The 19240-nt window shown below is 40.8% G+C and overlaps 1 protein-coding gene across 14 annotated transcripts in view; it reads right to left on the reverse strand.

Annotated features, from left to right (window-relative positions):
• KIF21A (kinesin family member 21A) overlaps positions 1-19240 on the reverse strand; it is a 124252-nt gene that overhangs the window by 93936 nt on the left and 11076 nt on the right. The gene's annotated exons all lie outside the window — the stretch shown is intronic.

A 19240-nucleotide genomic window follows, 5' to 3' on the forward strand; every position in this document is an offset into this window, starting at 1 on the left:
CCTGTCTGCACCTGTCCTCCCAATTGCCCAGAATCACCAAAGAGGGGGTGTGGATGATGCACAGCAGTTACATTCCTGGTGGCAGTAGTGCTCAAATGCACTGGCCAGTACTATCTGGTAAAGGGTGTGTAAGTGGTGAAGGCAACTGAGTAAGGCAGTGGGAGGGCTTGCAAATGCATGGGTAAACTGCGGGGGATATAGGTGTAAAAGTGGAAAAGAAGACATGAGTGGGAAACCTGGTGTTAGGCAGACATAGAAGCTTGGGTACTGTCTGCCCAAAGTCCCCCAAAACCTGGAACAAGCCATGATTCCAAGGGCTCCTTGGAGAATTATGTTTGCAATCACTAACAGGAGGAAAAGATTTCCTGAAATCAGCCTGCCACCACTACCAACATGCAGCCTCAAATTACTGTCTGTCCTGGATTCTAAGCCACACGATCATTTCATGTGAGGCAAAGGTGAGGCCTGATAGGCTGGCCCTTATTCCACTCTGTGAACCAAGTATGCTTTCAAAAATATGCCTCCAAAATCTTTAATGGGTAGTTTCTGCTCAGGGGGAGGGAGAGAAATTCCCAAAACTGCCAAATTATAGTTATAGGGAAAGAGTGGGTAATTTTGATAAGTAAAATCCCTGTAACTCTTTTTACTCGGCCCATCAATGGTTTGTCCTCTTGCTGTTTCCCACATCACTGTAAAGTATGTTAGCAGATAGCCATATTTTAAGAGAAAGGCCTTCACAAGGCATTTCCCTGTATCATCCCCCCCGCCCCCCTCGGTCTATTTTGTTACATTTATTTGTACATTTGTACTTTTATTTGTGGTAAAAGTACTTGGGGAAACACTGCAGGAAAAATAAAAGGAAAAACATTTGCAGAACCAAACAGATTAAAAATGTGGAATTAAAAAGAAAAAAAATGCTTTTACATAAAATGTTTCTGAGACAAGGTTTGACCACTCAGAAAATCTATGGTAAGCTGAACATATGGAAAAGACCTAACACTAACAGGGTCGGGGGAACTGGGGGGAGGGGTTCTCCTTAGAGAAGCACTCGGTGAAGTAGATGGCTCCTAAAGGCTTTCTGGAGAGTTGAAAAGAGAAACAGAAATGGACAGGACACCAAGACTGTAAAGTAGGCATAACTCAATGGTGAATTGCATGCTGTGCTGTCGTAGGTTTGATACCTGCTGTTAAAAGCTCTCAAGTTACACACAGTGGTGGGATCCAAGAATTTTAGTAACAGGTTCCCATGGTGGTGGGACTCAAACAGTGGCGTAGCGCCAATGCGGCTGGGCGGGGCATGACGGGGGCGTGGCCAGGCATTCTGGGGGTGAGGTATTCCTGGGTGGGGCTGTGGCAAGGACGCAGGGCACGCGCACCCCAGGTGCAGTTTGCTTTAAGGAGTCTCCAAACAGCTTACAAACGCCCCCCTTTCCTCTCCCCACAACAAACTCCTTGTGGGGCAGAGAAAGTGGGGAATCAAACTCAGCTCTCCAGATTACAGCCCAGCCCCACAGCAAAAGTTAAGAAGCCAGGTGCTTCATGTCCCCCACATCAAGCCCCCCACCCAGGTGCTTCATGTTCCCCCATCAAGGCCCCCCATCAAGATGCTGTGTGCCGCATCATCATTGGCATTACCTATGTGACATCTTTTTGGTATTGTCTGTCCCCTCCCGGCCTAGAGATCGGGCGCCATCATAATTAGTCTTATCAGTTTCGTCTTTATTAGATTAGATTACTTTTATTTATTTATTTATTTATTTATTTATTTATTTATTTATTTATTTATTTACCTTTAATAGGCATAGATAGATCAGGATTTACACAGACACACTCTGCAGTCTCAAATACAGTTCAATGGCAAGGAAATAGTCCACATAACTTGATGGTTGACTTCGAGGGGGTCAGATCACTTCATTTTTTTTTAAGAAATAGCCAGAACAAATGACAGTAAATACCCCTACACATCAATGTAAAAATACAGTCTAATATAAAATTGCAGTATAAATAGATCTGATTAGCAAGTTAAAAACATAATAATATAGCAACAGGTATCCTACCCTGCCTAAATATTAGACAGTGTATATCAGTTAAAAACAGTTAAAAATGATAAAATGAGAATAAGTTAACACTTTAAAATGGTTGTCAGGTATAGAGCTACCATACGTGTTGTATGAGCATTGTAGTCTCCAAGAAGAAAACGTATGGCAACAGTAGTGTTAGAAATTTTCCTCGCCACTAATAAAGGGTGGATTAATCTGAGACGCGCATCTGCATTTATTTGGCACTCTAGGAGGACATGGGTAAGAGAGTCAATGGAGCCACAGTGACAATGTCTTGTTTTGGAATTTGGTGATACCTTCCATTGGTAGAGGCTGAAGGGCTGAAACCTAATTGAATCTGGCTAGCATAAAATGCCCGGACGGATTTGGAGCAAACCAGTAAAGGTAGATGCTAGGTATCATTGGCTATAACTCCGTGCTTAGGAAGGATGCCCAAAGCCCGAGGAGATAGTCAGGACTGGAATTTTGATGAGTAGAAAGCCTGGCGTTCATGGTCTTTCAGTCTGTGCTTTGATTTGGCTGAAACATAACCAAGTTCTCATTGCTGTTTTTGGAAGGACAGTTTAGATCTATTCCAATGCTCCTAATTTTTTGTTGGTAATTGCCTTGGACCAGCTTGGAGACGTAATTATCTCTTTGAGTAGGTGTATGCGGTAATGTCAGATCATCCTTGGATCTAGAAGTGGATCTTGAAGCCAGAATTTTATTGTGAAGATCCAGGCTAAAAGGTTTTAGAGCTGTGGATCTGAGTCCACATTCAAAAGGCACAGAGTAGTGAAGGTGATACTTTTGAGGGACTCCTCATTACTCTTCTAACTAGAAATAGAGGCTTGGATTTGCAGTGTCGACTTCAGAGTTGAAGCATTAGATCCATATGGGGATCCCATAAAGAGTCTTTGGAATGCACCTTTGCCTTGGAGAGATCTTCAAGGGCAGCAATGATGGAATGAAAACCCTTCCACTGTGAAACCAGAATTCAAGTGATACCTGATAGCAGCCGCCTTTTCCCGGAAGTTATAGGAGCAAGATCTTTGTAGCAGTGATTACACTGGAAATTATGTATTTAAGGAAATTTAGGGCCTAAATCAGCTTTAAATTTAAAGATTTGACCTGATTAAGATGGATGTTATTAATTCCTTTCCATGACATCTGTTTCCAGCGAAAGTTGAAGAAGATCTACTATTGGCCTTTGGATTTTATGCGTGAATTGACCTTTAATTCAGTATTTTTAATATTCACAGTAGTTGAAGAATGCTTTTAAATATCTCATAAGGCCAACTCTGGTTTGCGATAGAATAGCAGTATCGTCGGCATACAGTAGCAATGGAATAGGATGGCCTCCTGCTTTCGGTGGATGTCCTTCTACCGTGTTGAGATGGTCTTGCAGGTCATTTATATATAAGTTAAATAGGTGCGGGGCCAGCACGCACCCCTGTTTGACTCCTCTCGGAAGTTAGATATATTCTTTGTTGGAAAAGTGAGCCCACTCGAATGGTTCCTAATTTTTTACCTGGCAGGAGGTTGCACTGTACAGTTTCCGAATTAGCATGAATAGACGAGGATCCATCATCATTAGATTGCTGCTATTTTTAATTATTTATTAATTATTTATGTTGCACTATTGTTTTAGTTGTTGTTTTGCTGTACACCACCCAGGTAAGCGGTTGTGGGTAAGCGGTTTATCAAGTTTATTATTATTATTATTATTATTATTATTATGGAAAAAGAGATTGCCTCCCTAGCCAGCCTATGGAATTCTCCTGTGCTGGCCGGCGCCCGTCTGCTGGGGAGAAAGCTTGAGACTGAGAGCAATGGCAATGACTTAATGGAGAATAAGGCACTGCACTCTGGGTGAGAGGGAGGGGAGGCGGAGCTCCCCAGTCCTCATCCTGGGAGCACAGTGGTATTTCTCCCCCGCCCTCTGGACAGTCAGGGCCACCGTAGAGAGTGGGCAGGGCTATGTCAGGCTTCCTTAATTCTTGCAGCAGCCAGCTTCCTCAATTACGGGCTTGCTGGGGCTTGCAAAATCAGTCTGTGTGGGGGGACATTTTGGCGCCCCCCACGTAACTGCAATGGATGTGCCCAGGGACATGGGGTACCCCTTGTCCCTAGGCAAATATGCCACTGCCTCTGAGCTGACCCAATTAGTAACCCCCTCTTGGCACACACAAATAATTAGTAACCCCCTCTCGGCACACACAAATAATTAGTAACCCCCTCTCGGCACACACAAATAATTAGTAACCCCCTCTCGGCACACACAAATAATGAGTAACCCACTCTCGGGAACCTGTGAGAACCAGCTGGATCCCACCTCTAGTTACACAGACCAGGAAAACCCTCAGGCCAAGGTCTTACAGAGCCTACGTCCATTAAAAAATCAGGAATAAACTTAATGGCTCAACACTTTGGTCCAAAATTGAGACTATAAAGTCTTTCCCATTCCTATAAAGGAATTCCCATTCCTATAAAGTCTTTCCCATTCCTCCATTAACTCAAGGAGGAAGAGAAGTACTGGAAACAAGGAGCTCTCCAATCCAGTTTAGCTAACGCTGATGCAGAGAAAGGGATCCTTCTGTGTGTTTTCTCTCAGATCAAAATGAATTCTCCACCCTTGCTGTAGGGCTCTTTTGTTGCACAACTAGAGCAGGAATCCCAGCTTGAAAAACCTACTCTGGCTGTGGAATCTAGGCCTTTCTCAGATGTTGCTGGCATCCAGGAGTGTGAGCACACTTCCCCTGATTACAGGGATGATATTGCACTGGGAGGGCAATCTGGCTACTTACTAATCAGGGGTGTTGTTGTTGTTGTTTGCATTGTTGTTGTTTGTTTGGGGTTTTTGAAAAAGTGCATTTACTACAGACGGCCACGCAGTTTGCCAACTCAGAACAAAGTTTAAAAGGGGCCTCTATTTTCAAGACATTTGCACAAGCGACACTCAAAAAGAATTTTTCTTTTCTCAGTAATTAGTTCGCTTCAGTGGCCTATCCAGATGGAAAAACATTTACAAGTGACACACAGCCTGCAAAATATGTTCTACAGCACTTGTAAACTAACAGCTTACCAAGGCCCACGGGTAAAGTATTCATCCTCTCCATAATCAGCCTTTGTTCATGACTGCCTGTGCTCTCCTCTGTCTTAACAGTCTAACTCAAACATCACAGTGCCCTTCACTGAGGAAAATCTAAGTCCTTTTTTTCCACTCATAGATTTAATTATTTATTGCTGTCAAGTTACAGATGACTTATGGCAACCCCTTAAGTTTATTCAAGTGAAGAAACGTTCAGGTGTGGTTGCCTACCTCCACATCATCACCCCGGTTTCCTTGAAGGTCTCCTATCCAAATACATGCCAGGTTCGAGGATGAGGATGTGTGACTGGCCTAAGGTCACCCAGCATGTTCCCATGGCAAAGCAGAGATTTGAACCTGGATTTCCCAGATCCTAGTCTGGCACCTTAATCGCTACACTAGACAAGATTTTAATGAGTACCACTCTGAAATGTTAAAAATGCCGAATATATAAAACACTGAAAAACAGGCTTTCCTCTAAGGCTTGGTTCCTTTTGCTTTTAGAATGAAGTAGAAAACAATGAGCAGCACTTGTAGTGTTTCCTACCTCAAGGCACTTGTGGGCAGTGAATCATTCAAGCTCCTGAAGTGAAAAGAGCTTATCTTGCACAGCTCATCCCTGCAAGCCTGTTTTCATACTTGTGGGGTAAGAAGTGTACTCCATACCTGCACTCCTCAACCTGCCACCTCACTAATGTACAAAGCTGCCCTAGCCTCTGAGAACAAGAAAGAACAGCTTATTAAGTTGTACAGCTTTTCTTCCCAAGTTTATGGTACTGCGACAAACTAGACATATGGGGAGCCATGTCAGAATCCACACAGTGGTGGGATTCAAATGATTTCACAACTGGTTGTTTACAAGCACAATTTTAACAACCTGTTCTGCCGAAGTGGTGCAAATCTGCTGAATCCCACCACTGGGTATTTCCTGACATTTCCTAATCCATTCTGGATTAGCTGATTTGACAGTTTGTACATTTAGAGAATACAGGGAAATGGAAAGTGGCTTTAATGCTGGAAGGTTTCTGTCATGTCAATCCATGTCAAAGTTCATCACGGTACTCATGTGGTTGTACCACTTTCTCAACTCCAGTGCAAAGAAAGGCAGCAACATTGGTTTGGTGTTCGTGAAACCAATGTCACTGCCTTTCTTTACACTGGAGTCAAGAAAGCAGCACAACCACATGAGTACCGTGATGAACTTTTATTTGGATCGACATGACAGAAGCCTCCAGATGGAGTAATTTAAAGTTTCATGATGGCCATAATGAATCAACTTGATTGCAGGGGTAGATACGGGGTCAATGCCCCAGAAACATATTTTACACCTAAGTAAGTATACAATTTCTTGTGTCACCAATAGAAGCTATTTCATGCAAAATTTACATACAATAGTTAACGGAATGTGGGTAGAAGTTTGTGATGCCAGACAGAACAATTTGACTTAGCAACCACATATTTGAATTCTTTATAACCCTGTGTGACAACTACAGTAATCAAGTAGCCATCTGTTGGCTGTTCCATCGCTTAGGGTGGATCGTTTGGCATCAACTACAGCTTGGGCCTTTTCCACAATGGCTCCAGCTCCATGGAATGGGTTCCCCATATAGGTGAGAGGAGCCCCCACCCAACCCTACAAGGCCTTCTTTCAAGAAAGTAGCTTGTCTATCAGTCTCTTGTCTTTTCAGAAACCTTGATTCAGGCTTGAAGTCTAAAAAAAAATCATAGCAGCTTCTCAGAGAACTCCAAGTCAAGCTGACTTCAGACACCTAGGCTGATTCCGCATGGGCCAAAAACAGCAGTGTGAAAACAGTGTGAAAATGGTGTAAAAGGGTTTAAAATGGTGTAAAAGGGTTTATACTGTTTTCACACCATTTTCACACCACTGTTTTTGGCCCATGCGGAATCAGCCATAGATAAAGAAAGAAAGGAATCACAGGTCCTGGTGAAATCACTGAGCCGAGATTTGAAGGCCAAGAACCCAGGCTGAGAATTTCAACTACATATTCCATAAACTAGAACTCATGGGTGGGAGAAAGTGCCTTGTTTAATTAGGTCCTGTACAGCTGTAGATTACATGTTCTCCAGCTGGCAATAAACCTGATTGGTTATGGCCCCATTAGCAAAACTCTTGGATAGTTAAGGTCATCTGCTTAGAAACACATTTGAATGGTCAACTGGAATCATGCCAATGCAGGTTGTTTTACAGTGTTCTCATTATTTCACATCTTATCATCGAATAGTTCTAAAGTGTTCTCGTTATTTCCCATCTTGTCATAGCATAAAGTCCTGTGGTTTAAAGAACTTTGTGTCTCTTTCAGCTTCTTCAGAAGACAATAATGTTTCAAATAAGCAATCAGAAGGTTGTCTCTCTTGCTTTCAGAGAAGTCATCTAAAATTCCTCCTATTAAATAAAAAAATGTACTGTCGAAGGCTTTCACAGCCGCCCAGAAAACCCACCACAACCAAATTAAAAAATGTTTATAAAAAGCAATACATTAAATGCTCTACAATTTTTACACACAATTATTACATGCACCAATTATTAGACACACCAAAGCCTAATATAATTATGACACACAATTATTACACACACCACAACCTACAATTATTATACACACCACAACCTAATACAATATACAAATACCTTGTTCCACAATGTTGTTAATCTTCAAATAGCATTGCCCTACGGACCACAGTCTCTCAGTTCATATAAATCTTGGAATTAGCTTAGAAATATCTCCAGTTTTAACAACTGATTCTCACTGTGGCTACAGCAACTATCATCAGTTGAATAAATAAGATGCCTAAGTGACCCTGATTCTATAAATACTTAACTATATGTCCTCAATTTCTACTTTCACCAAGGCAATCGAATTCTGACTACAGCAATTACCATCTTTAATGCAAAAATAATCCCACAACTTTTGTATGGAATACCTGTGTGGATTCATGCTTTCAACAATATTATTGAATATCCACATACCTATTTTCTGCATCAAATAACAGGATTGCCTCAATGTGTCAATTACCACGCAATCTGTGCAGAAACCAAACAATCACTTATGAAAATCAGAGCTTGGTCAATTACCATCAAATACTGGCTGAATTTTTTCTTTAATCAACATCCATCAAGTCTGCTGTACTCAATGTTAGAGGATTCCTATCTATCCAACTGGCACAATAAAATCCTCCTCATGATTAAATCCATAGGAATCGACATTGACCTTTTACTTCAGACTGATCAAGCAACTATATTGAAAAAATTGTTCAGAGGATTCGCACCCATGAGTTGGCAATACTATATTCACATAAACCAAGGATTTGCTCGCCTCAATTTCTAAGCATCCGATGTGGTCACAACAACTTGTCCAATCTAATTGACTTATATCTACCCATTAACAAATGGGTGTTTATGATGGCCAAGATGAACTCCTTCCCGCTATCGGTGCTCTCAGGGAGATTCCTTTGCATTCCATATGCTCTATGTTTATTCTCATGCAGGTAAGAAATGCCAGATTACATCGCTCGCATTCTTTTCCATTGCCATTAAGGACCTGCTTGAGAAATTAATTGATTCTGCAGTCCATCTCAGTACAGCCTCAAATAACATCTATCAAAAGAAACAAATTTCTATTATCTGATAAAGATTCAAAAATAACTAATTTGGTAGCTAAGTTTTTTACACTAATACTAAAAATGAAGCCTGCCTAGATAGAGAAGGGTTTTTTTACATTTATTCCTAGCATAAATTATTAATTTTAACTCAAATTTTAGTCCTTGTATTTATACTTTATTTTTATCTAGGGTTTTCTGTGGATATGAATCTATATAGTATGCCAATAAAGGTATCTCAAGTTCAAGTTTACTATATGATGAAAAGTCTATCTCAGCATTTAATCCACAGAGAGTCCAGGTTTCTAACTTGTAAATGTAAAACGTTTCTTGCTGCAGTAGACACTTCTTAATATTAATTCAACTGTATCTATGAGCAGTTTCATTAAATATGGCAAAGAATACAAGACACAATGAGACCACACTATGGCTCTAGGGTTGTCAAATTCACGGCCCTCCAGATGTTCATGAACTACAATTCCCATCAGCCCCTCCCAACATGAGCATTGGCTATAGTGGCAAGTGCTGATGGGAACTGTAGTTCATGAACATCTGGAGGGCCACAAGTTTGACACCTGTGCCGGATGGTAGATTTTAAAAACACAGATTTTAGATTATTTGTTGTGGGTTAAGCATCATGTTATGGAAGCTGCTCTTACGTAGCACTTTCTAGAAAATAACCATAGTGTGGACTCACTGATTTGCTGCTAGCTAATCAGCTGCCCACACACACACTTCTTATACATTTATCTAAGCTGAATGCTATGTTACTTTCATCCTAATTTATGAAGACTTATTTGAATTCCAGCCTGTTGGATGAAGCATTCTGTCATGCACACACCTTTTTGTGTCTTGTCTCATCCAAAATTTGTTAAGTACGCTCTCTATTCAATCATCTCAACTTAAAAGCACTAATTCCTACCTCTATAATTTCACACTTGTATGAACAAGACTCTACAGCTGATAGAAAGTAAAAAAAAAGAACACAGAAAATTATGAGAGTCTGGATATATTCATTTTGTTAAAACTGATTTCTTAAAGGGTGAGCCATAGGAGTCACAAACACATAAATAATGTCATATTTTTAAGAAGATAGAGATGAAGCCCAGATACATGACCAGGCACTATTAAAGCCATACAGTAAACTGTGTAAGGAAAAGAGTTTCCTGTAGTTTGAACAAAAAAGGCAGTCATTAGAGTCAAACTGCATTCATGACCACACAAAACTACATAACACTAACTCAAAGCATTGATCCATCCAGCTCTAGCCAGATAGCAACAGCTCCCAAAATGGCTTTGGCAAAAGGGTATCCCAGCCCTACTGGCTGAAATTCTTTTTTAAAACCAGGATGCCAGGACTTGTATCTAAATCAAACAAAGCAGTGCAAAATTATCTATTACCTTCCCACTCCCCCAAAAAAGTTACTAAAACATCAAACGCTGTACTACACAGTTATGCAAAGCCTCTCACAGGATTGCCTCATGTTTTTATTCAAAGTTCCAATGGAACACCACATCAAAAAGCTTTGTGCCTTTATAGTAACTGTTACTGAACACACATGATAGAACACATGAACACTGTTTGAGAACAAGAGAACAAACTGTCAAATGCTGAACTGTGCTGATTTCAATTGGAAAACAGAATGCAAACTAAATGGCATGGTAAGTACGCATTCCTATTATGTAGCTACCCTGTTTCCCCGAATATAAGACATCCCCGGGAAAATAAGATGTAGTAGAGGTTTTGCTGAAGTGCGAAATATAAGGCATCCCCCAAAAGTAAGACGTAGCAAAGTTTTTGTTTGGAAGCATGCCTGACGCACAGAATACAGAAATATAAGACATCCCCTGAAAATAAGACATAGCGCATCTTTGGGAGCAAAAATTAATATAAGACACTGTCTTCTATTGGGGGAAACATGGTATTACATATGACAACTACAATAAAACCTCCACACCATGGATGAGGGTCAATAAATTGAAACTGAATCCCAATAAGACAGAGGTGTTCTGTGTGCCAAGCTCCCAAGTCCAGGAAATCGAGGGTCACCCGGTGTTGGAAGGGATGGTTCTACCCCAGAAAGACTGGGTGTAGAATCTTGGGATCAACCTGGATGGGGAGCTGTCTCTGGAAACCCAGATGGCCACTACCACCAGGAGGGCCCACCAACATCTCCAGCTGATACATCAGCTCTGCTTTTTCCTGGACCGGGATGACTTGACCACAGTTATCCATGCTCAGGTAACTGCCAGATTACATTATTGTAAAATTATATGGGGTTGCCTTTGAAGGCAGTCCAGAAGTTTAAGATGGCGCAGAATACAGTAGCTCATTTGCTGATTGATACTTTGCACCAGGACCACTGGCTTCCAATGTGCTACCAGGCTCAATTCAAAGTGCTGGTGCTAACCTATAAAGCCCGATCATATGGCTTTAGTCCTGAGTATCTGAGAGAGTACATTCGCCCACATATTGCTGCTTGGCCCCTACACTGTGGAATGCCCTCCCTCCCGAGGTTCGCTGGGCAAATACTCTCTCAGAGTTTTGGTACTTGGCAAAGATTGTCCTCATCACTGGGGAATCTGGAGGACTTGTTCCACTGCGAGGCCCCCTCATGGATGTCCATATACCCCTCCTGCTTTTGTGGGTGGGCGGGGTGGGTGTGAAAGATTTTATACTGTGTCTGAGTTTTTAGAATGGGTTTTTGTTGTATTTTATTGTGTTTTTACTGTCATGATTTTAATGTTGTATGTTTTATTGTAACCTGCCCTGAGACTGGTAAAGGGTGGGTAATAAATGTAAATAGGAAGAGGCACCATGAGGCTCAGCGGCTTTCCTGTGCCTCAGAAAGAAGGAGGGATGAGAGGCTTTTATCTGGCAGAGCATCTGGTTGGTCACTGGAAATCTGACTGGCACTAGAGATTAAAAAAAAATATTTTAGTGGCAGCTGTCTCCACAATGCTGGTTTTATTCTCTCTCTCATTCCTCTTTCTCAGTGTAGTTTTTAAAATTATCCCTATTCTCACTGCATTTCAGCTTCCTCTATTGTAGCTCGGCCTCCCAAACAGGGGCATATTTGTGGAAAACGGCACTCAGGGCAAGCATGACTTCTTGCCTTCCCCAAACTCCACTTGAGGTTTGGGGGAAGGGGGTGCCTGTTCAATGCTGGGCTTGGCTGGGTCAAGCCTACAGTTAAAGCACATTCCAGCCAGGCTGACCCAGCCTCAAACTGAGTGCTGGGTCTGACCAACTCCGGTTTTATTCTTCTGTTGGATCGGATTATATTCCTATCAAATACTGCACTAACTACAAATGGCCTTCTTAATAATACCGTCTATGTGACATGTTCAGTCAAAAGTTATGAAGAGGTACTCTCACTTTCTGCCTGTTAGCTATGGAACTGTTTGGGCTCTGCTTAATTCATTCAATTTTCCTCTTACACTTCCTCAGGGAAGTTCAGAGAAGCAGGCATAGTTCTTCATTCCATGGTATTCTCATAACAACCTGGGAGGTAGGTTAGACGGAAAGAGAACAAATAGCCCAAAGTCACTAGTGAGTTTCATAGGGATGTAAACCTAGCTGTCCCCAGACTTAATAAAACACTACACTGGTATCACAGGGCTGAGATCCAGTTTTTCTGGCTTTTTGCCTCTCTACCTGATTTTGTCATATAAGCCTTAAGGATGGGACAAGCTATGAATCTAAAATATACAGATATCTCTTTTACAAGCACTCATGGACACAGAAGCCAAGTTGGGAAGGACAGACCATTTGGTCTAGGCCAGCAAAGAACATATAATCACCTAGACCAGTGATTCCCAACCAGGGTTCCGTGGTACCCTGGGGTGCCGTGAGCATGTCCCAGGGGTACTGTGGCAATGCTACTGGCACCCCTCACTTTTGTGGTATCTCCTGCAGGCACTAACAAGGATATGGAGCTGGCCCAGGGGGCAGGGCCTGCCACAAGGTCACCAGTCACTTCCCACCCACCCCCACCCCCGTGCTTCCCTTCACCCTGGGAGGGGAAGGTGGGGTGGTGGCAAGCAGGGGAACTGGGAGAGGAAGATGGGGGGAGGATGGCAGGGGTACCGTGAGATATGAAGAGTTAGATCAAGGGTACCGTGACGTCAAAAAGGTTGGAAAACACAGACCTAGACATACCCCATCCATATATTTGCACAAATGGTTAAAATCAGGCTAAGAACTAATTAATTAAAAGATTCAACATAAGACTATCCAGACATGTGCAAGAATGGTGGTTTATAAATTCTAGACTTACAACTACTCCTACGATTTTTATTTTTTTTTGCAACAGAATTCTGAGAGACTTTCTAGGACGGTTAACCAAATTCTGAACTAAAACACTCTTGCTAGACTATTTTTGCAGGAAGGTGATTGGAAGCTAGGAAGAATGTAACTTGTAATTCTCTGGACATCATGGAATATTTCGGTTTATTTGAATTATATTTTGCCCTTCAGCAAAAAAAAAAAACACCACCTGGTTCCTGGGATAACTAACAATTGTCATAGCAAACAGCAAATTACATAAACACAATAACAATTTTATTTGCTCTAGCTTTCTGATCATTTTTATTGTGCCCTAGCCTTGGGTATAGAACTATTTATGTGTTTATTCACAACTTAATATTGGCTGTTTCTGGTTTTAAGTAAGCCTCTGTTTTAATTGTATTATATCAACCACATAGATTGGGTTTTTATCTTTTATACTATTTATAAAACAGGAAGTCAATTTAAGCTGTGTTTATGATTTTAAAGTATTTTAACATTTTTAACATTTGCAGGAGTTTTCATCCAATTTTTGTAATTTTTTTGTGACTTATATGCCTATTTTGAGTCATTTTGAACAGATATCTGGAAAATATCTCAAATCTCCACTAGAGAAGAATAGCTTGGGGATGCAGATGAATCAAACTCTCTACTGTTAATTGGGCAGCCCAATCCACAGCCCAAAGTGGCCAGGGACAGCACCACTGCCACACCACCCTGCAACTTCCAGAGGGCTTTCCAGTGAGGAAGAAAGATATATATATAAAAAAACACCACCAGAAAGCCTCCAAGTGTTAAAAGGACTTACACTACCCTAAAGGGTGATGCAAGTCCAAGCCCTGAACCATTTGTAACTGCTTACAAAGCCAGGGCAGAAGCGGACTAATGTTGGCTCCATCCCAAGACATGCCCCCACCCACCCACATCCAATCAGAGCAGCTCTGCGGCAGCCCCAACTTCCAGGTTTTGCCACTATGGAACTGAGGGGCTGCCAGCCACTGGCACTTTTGCCCCCTCCACTGGTGGGGGTGCCCCTTGTATCAGTAGAGGAGGTAGATGTGTTGGCACAGCCTCATGCCAGCTCCACAACTCCATTCAGCCTGCCCCCATAGGATTGCTCTCCTAGTCTGCAAGAATAACAGTTATTACATACTTGGTAAAACTTTAATAAACAAGGTTGCATCACACACACATACCCCTCAAAAAAAGATTGAACCTCTGGAATTGCATACTGTAGAAGCATATTTGCAAGCCATTGTTAGCTTCTAAAAGCATTCTAAAATACCTTTGTTTGGTATACATTTCTAAGTAATGTTGTCATAAGCTTTTCTTTCTCCACCCATTCATTATAACACCAAGATAACAGAAACAGCCCCCCTCTCTCTCTTGTCCTCTAGATAGAGGTCCAGAACAAAGCACAGCCAGAATGTGCCTACCTCCCTGAGTACAAAAGGAAAGCTCAACTTGCTGACATCTAAAGAACTGTGAAAAGCAAGTCTGTTCACTGTGACCGAACAAAGGATGAGAACAATGCATGACACTAACAGTTATAATGTTTATCATTCAGAGCTGACAAGAGGATTGACCATCCATGCAAAATTTCCAGTCAACGATTACTTAAAATGGGATTTGCCTGAGTGCTGGAAATACCAGTTTAATGCCAAGCAATACTTGGCCTTTACTGCCTAATATTTTGATGTAAGAATTTATCTCAGACCAGTTCATTTTGGCCACAGACTAATTAAGATCAAAATGGTTCGTGATGGATGTCTTCCTAATTAAGTCAGACATAAGTGCTAATACTGTGGATTGGACAGCTGGCTGCTCCTGTACACAAGGGTTAAAATGAAAAAAAAAGTATTGCAAAACCTTCATTATGTCAAAACAGGGCATCCTTTAGGAGGGAAAAGAAGCCGCCATGAATCCTCCCCTATATTTCACACAATGTACTATAGCCCTCAGGACCCTCTACCTTTTCACAGTGTTCTAAATATATATTGCATTTTTTCCAATTTAAGTCTTCAGTATACTCAAGAGCAGGTCTTTGACCTCCGCTGCAGAACTTGTTCTTTTCTCATTGCTCTGGTGCCAATGCCCAAAATGCAGCAACTGGTTCAAGATTGCTTCTTCATTTCTCCAACATTATGACCTTTTGTAAAAAAAAGTATCTTCCAGTTTTCCCAAGAAACCCATAAATATTAGTTCCCCCAAAACTACCAAATGAATTAATTTGAAATTGTTTCTATTTACGTTCCAAAATCTACTTAAATGTGGCATGCAACTGACACGGATCCAAATCCCGTAACAAAAGTGCAACTCCTTGTTTAAGGAACCTTAGAAATGGTAATCTCATGCGAAGCATTATACTACAAGATCTATCTAAAGGTGTTGGAATACATAACCGATTTCACAATATTTGCTGCTTCAGGCTAAGTGGCTTTTAATCCATAATTTCTACTGGATGACGAGTTTTCAGGTAGCCCTGTGAATTTTAAAAGCTTCTACACAAACCTAAGTTGGCCCAATAAAGTAAGGTACTAATTAACCCCACCCTTTCTCTATTGTACTCTTTGAACAAGTGTCTACACAGCTCACATACTTCAGTCCACTTTAAATACTACGTAACAGCTAAGCAAATAATGAAATAGTACGTCTTAGAGAACAGTTTGCCAATAATTGTCTTTGTGAAGTCATGTTGATCTAAGGTTTATTGTGAATCAAGGTAGAAGTAAAATCCCTGTGTATCTTGTAAACTGCAAATGTAAGCCATTTAATACCACAGGCAAAATATTTTGAAGTATTTTATCCCTGTGATGCAATAACCTTCAGCTTAACAGACCTGAGCCTGCTCCAGCACAGGATAATTTTTTAATAACACATATTTCTCCTTCTGTTTTTCTTTTTCCCAACTCTGCTGGAGATTTGGGGGCAGTTCTTGGGAGGTGGATTTAGGAGAGAGGATGAAGTTCAGCAGGGTTCTGATGCAACAGTGATGCCTCACTCCAAAGCTATTTCCTCCAGGTGAACTGATCCCTACAGCCTGAAGATCAGTGGTAATTCTAGGAACGTTCTGAGGTTGGTAAACTCCTAGTGCTGCCTTCCCCCACACTCTTTCCACAGCGCTTTGCTAGGGCCAATCAAAATGGTTGTGATATTTCTAGTGCTACACACCTAAAGATCGGGCATGACCCATCTGGTGAAGACCAACACTGTAGTGTATTGTTTAATTCCTAAACTACTTTGCAGGTTCCGTATTAATCAGACTAGCATTCCTATTCCAGCTCTTGGAGCCAGTATATGGACAAGAAATTTCCTGATCTGGGGTTCTCCTTAGCCCATTCAAATATGCTCCCTTTAGCAGAGCTTACTGATAGATTTAGGGGAATTACCATATGACAGAGATTATATCCCCGTGGAGCTCAGGTTGTTGAATCCATTACATATTTTTTCCTGCAAGATCTATGCTGAGCAAACAGCAATTATGTCTGCTTATGGCTACCTATCCAGCCCATTCTGTGGATTACCATCTGTTAATCCTCCTTTAGGAGATCTCACAAGACTACAGGAACAGTGGCAAAATCCATCCCATGGGCACTAAAAAAACTGCCAAGTTTTGAAAATATTTTGACTGAATGAGTTCCAAGGACTGATCTAATTTTGATAACGGGGTTATTAACATTTCATTCAACATTCAAAAGGTATCAGTTGCATACTTTTACAATGGAAACTTCTGAATGTGAAATGTGCACATTTACTTATTGTATTTTACTGAACATCTATATTAGACATAGCCTGAGTAATTCCAACCAGCCATTGCACTTTATGGACTATTGTATGAATTCAATAGGTGGCCCTCAGTAAGCAGTGTTCTCTCAGCATCACCACCGTGCAATATGGGTATCATAGCAGCCTACCTTACAAGATAGTTGTAGGGATTACAGCATGAGAGTTTACGAGAACCAATTTGAACACCTCAAAGCATTAGACAAATGCTATTGTTACAGTGACCTAAGGAACTGTCTGTTGGGAATACTCTAGCACTAGATTTGAGAAGAAAGTCTCTAGATAAAGAAGGGGGTTGGAGAAGATGGTCTACAAAATACTAAATACAGATTTCTATTTGAAGTTTCTGTACAGAGGCTCTCTGCTGCAGCTCACAATGTTTACCTCATACAATGGTTGTTATCTAATTTGTGAAATGAAGTAATAGCTTGTCTTTCCTAACTCTTAGATGTTAAGCAATTAATAATCCTTTTCCAACCTTCAGAACCATTCTTCAGACCACTGGCTGGGATGTTCGGGAACCCTCACTGCTGTGTCAGAGGTCCCCTACAAAGCCCCCACATTTGTTCTGCTGCTTTTGGAAAAGGCTGGCTGCTGGTTCACTTGCACAGAGAGAAAGGCCCCCACTCCTCCTGAATCTCGTTTCAGGCATGCTGGGAAGAGGAGCAGGATGGCTAGGCAAGGTTAGAAGTGAAAGGATTCTTCCTTTGCTTTTTTTGTCATTATGGCAGACCTCATGGTCCTTGATTTGTATCTCTTGACCCAGGCTTTCTTAGTCTGCTGCCCATTGACTAGTATATGATACCAGTCACATCATATCACTGGCTTCCTGTCATATGGCTGTGTTGTCACATGCTTGCAACTAGCTGGATTCCACACTGATAACTAACAATTAAAAAAAAGATAATGGATCTGAAATGTTTGAAGACCACCGTCTTGAGCTACTCAACATCCAAAGTTTCTTTCTCTAACCATTTTCATCCATCATTTTACACAGAGAAGCTATTTTTTCATAATATAAACTATAATTTATCATTCAACTGGATATCATAGCATCATTGTCAAACATTGTACCAGTATAGTTTTTTCTTTTTCCTTTAATAATCCTTTTTCATTTTATCCATAAACCTTATCTGACTACTTCTGAAATAAAATAATTACAAGTCAAAGATTGGACCTTTGTCAAATAAAAACTATGTGTGTATAATCAATATCAACAGCGCTATAACTTTGAAAAGGTACTGTCTGGAGATCATAAGCTTCTACAGAATTTATAACTGAAACAATGCAGAAGACAAAGCAACATGTATCAACAAAGCTTGTCAGATCACTGAATAACATAAATGCAGCAGCAATAAATTAAACAGAACACACCTCTTTAAAAGCAACTATAATAAGTCTAATGTGCATCATTTCCTACCAAGCATCTCCCACTACTATTTCATTAGCATGCCTTTCATCGATCCATGTTCCTTTAGAAAATGATCACAATTATTCCTGAATGTTCATAGCAATTTCTTATATATACATAACAAACTAATGTCTAGTTTAATGAATGTTGCTTTGCAACCTCTCCAATGGTATACTGGCTATGGTGTTTAACTTCTTGTGAATCTGATGGAATTAAGTGGGGAGGTAGAGAGAAGAGGCATATGGAACACAGAGCCACAAACACCATGTGCCACAAAAAAATAATAGAGCACCTTTATAAACATAGGAGAATGGCTTGGGGTCACTGTTGTTGCTGCACATCCATTGTGGGCAGTTTGTTCCTCAGCCAGCGGAAAAAGAATCTGTATGCATCATCGAGCTAGGGAACTGACTACAGCATTTATTCAATAGGAATTAAATCTCTCTTCAGAATTTCTTGTCGAAACAGCAGACTAATTATATTCTAGTCTGAAAGTTTCTAGATTTAGTGTCTGCATTTCCATGTCTGATAAATATTCTGTTTATCTCTTGACAAACATACCTTGTGCCCTTCCACATGTCTTCGGGGGAGGGCGGTCTATAAACCTAATAAATAAATAAATAAATTCTTGTGCCCTTCCACGTGTCTTCGGGGGAGGGCGGTCTATAAACCTAATAAATAAATAAATAAATAAATTCTAGAGGGATGTAGGATGGAGATCTAGTGAGAGTTAATGATCATATATAGTGATAGTTATTTGGCCTTTTGATTTGGAGGGATTGCAGAACAACTGTTTTTACTTTGTCCCTCAGATTTGGTATATGTTGGACTCATGATAAATGAGCTGCCTTCTTTCATTTCACCTCCTACTTACTTCACTTAAAGTTTAAGAGTAGCAGCTAGTATGCAGGTGGCAGCTGTGTTAGATGTAACCACTTGCAGCAGGTAACAAAAATTAACAAACCCTACTGCAACCATAAATGGGCAGCACACAGTGAATAATGGTGAGATCT

Source organism: Sphaerodactylus townsendi, linkage group LG06, assembly GCF_021028975.2.
Source record: "Sphaerodactylus townsendi isolate TG3544 linkage group LG06, MPM_Stown_v2.3, whole genome shotgun sequence".
Taxonomy (NCBI): Eukaryota; Metazoa; Chordata; class Lepidosauria; order Squamata; family Sphaerodactylidae; genus Sphaerodactylus; species Sphaerodactylus townsendi.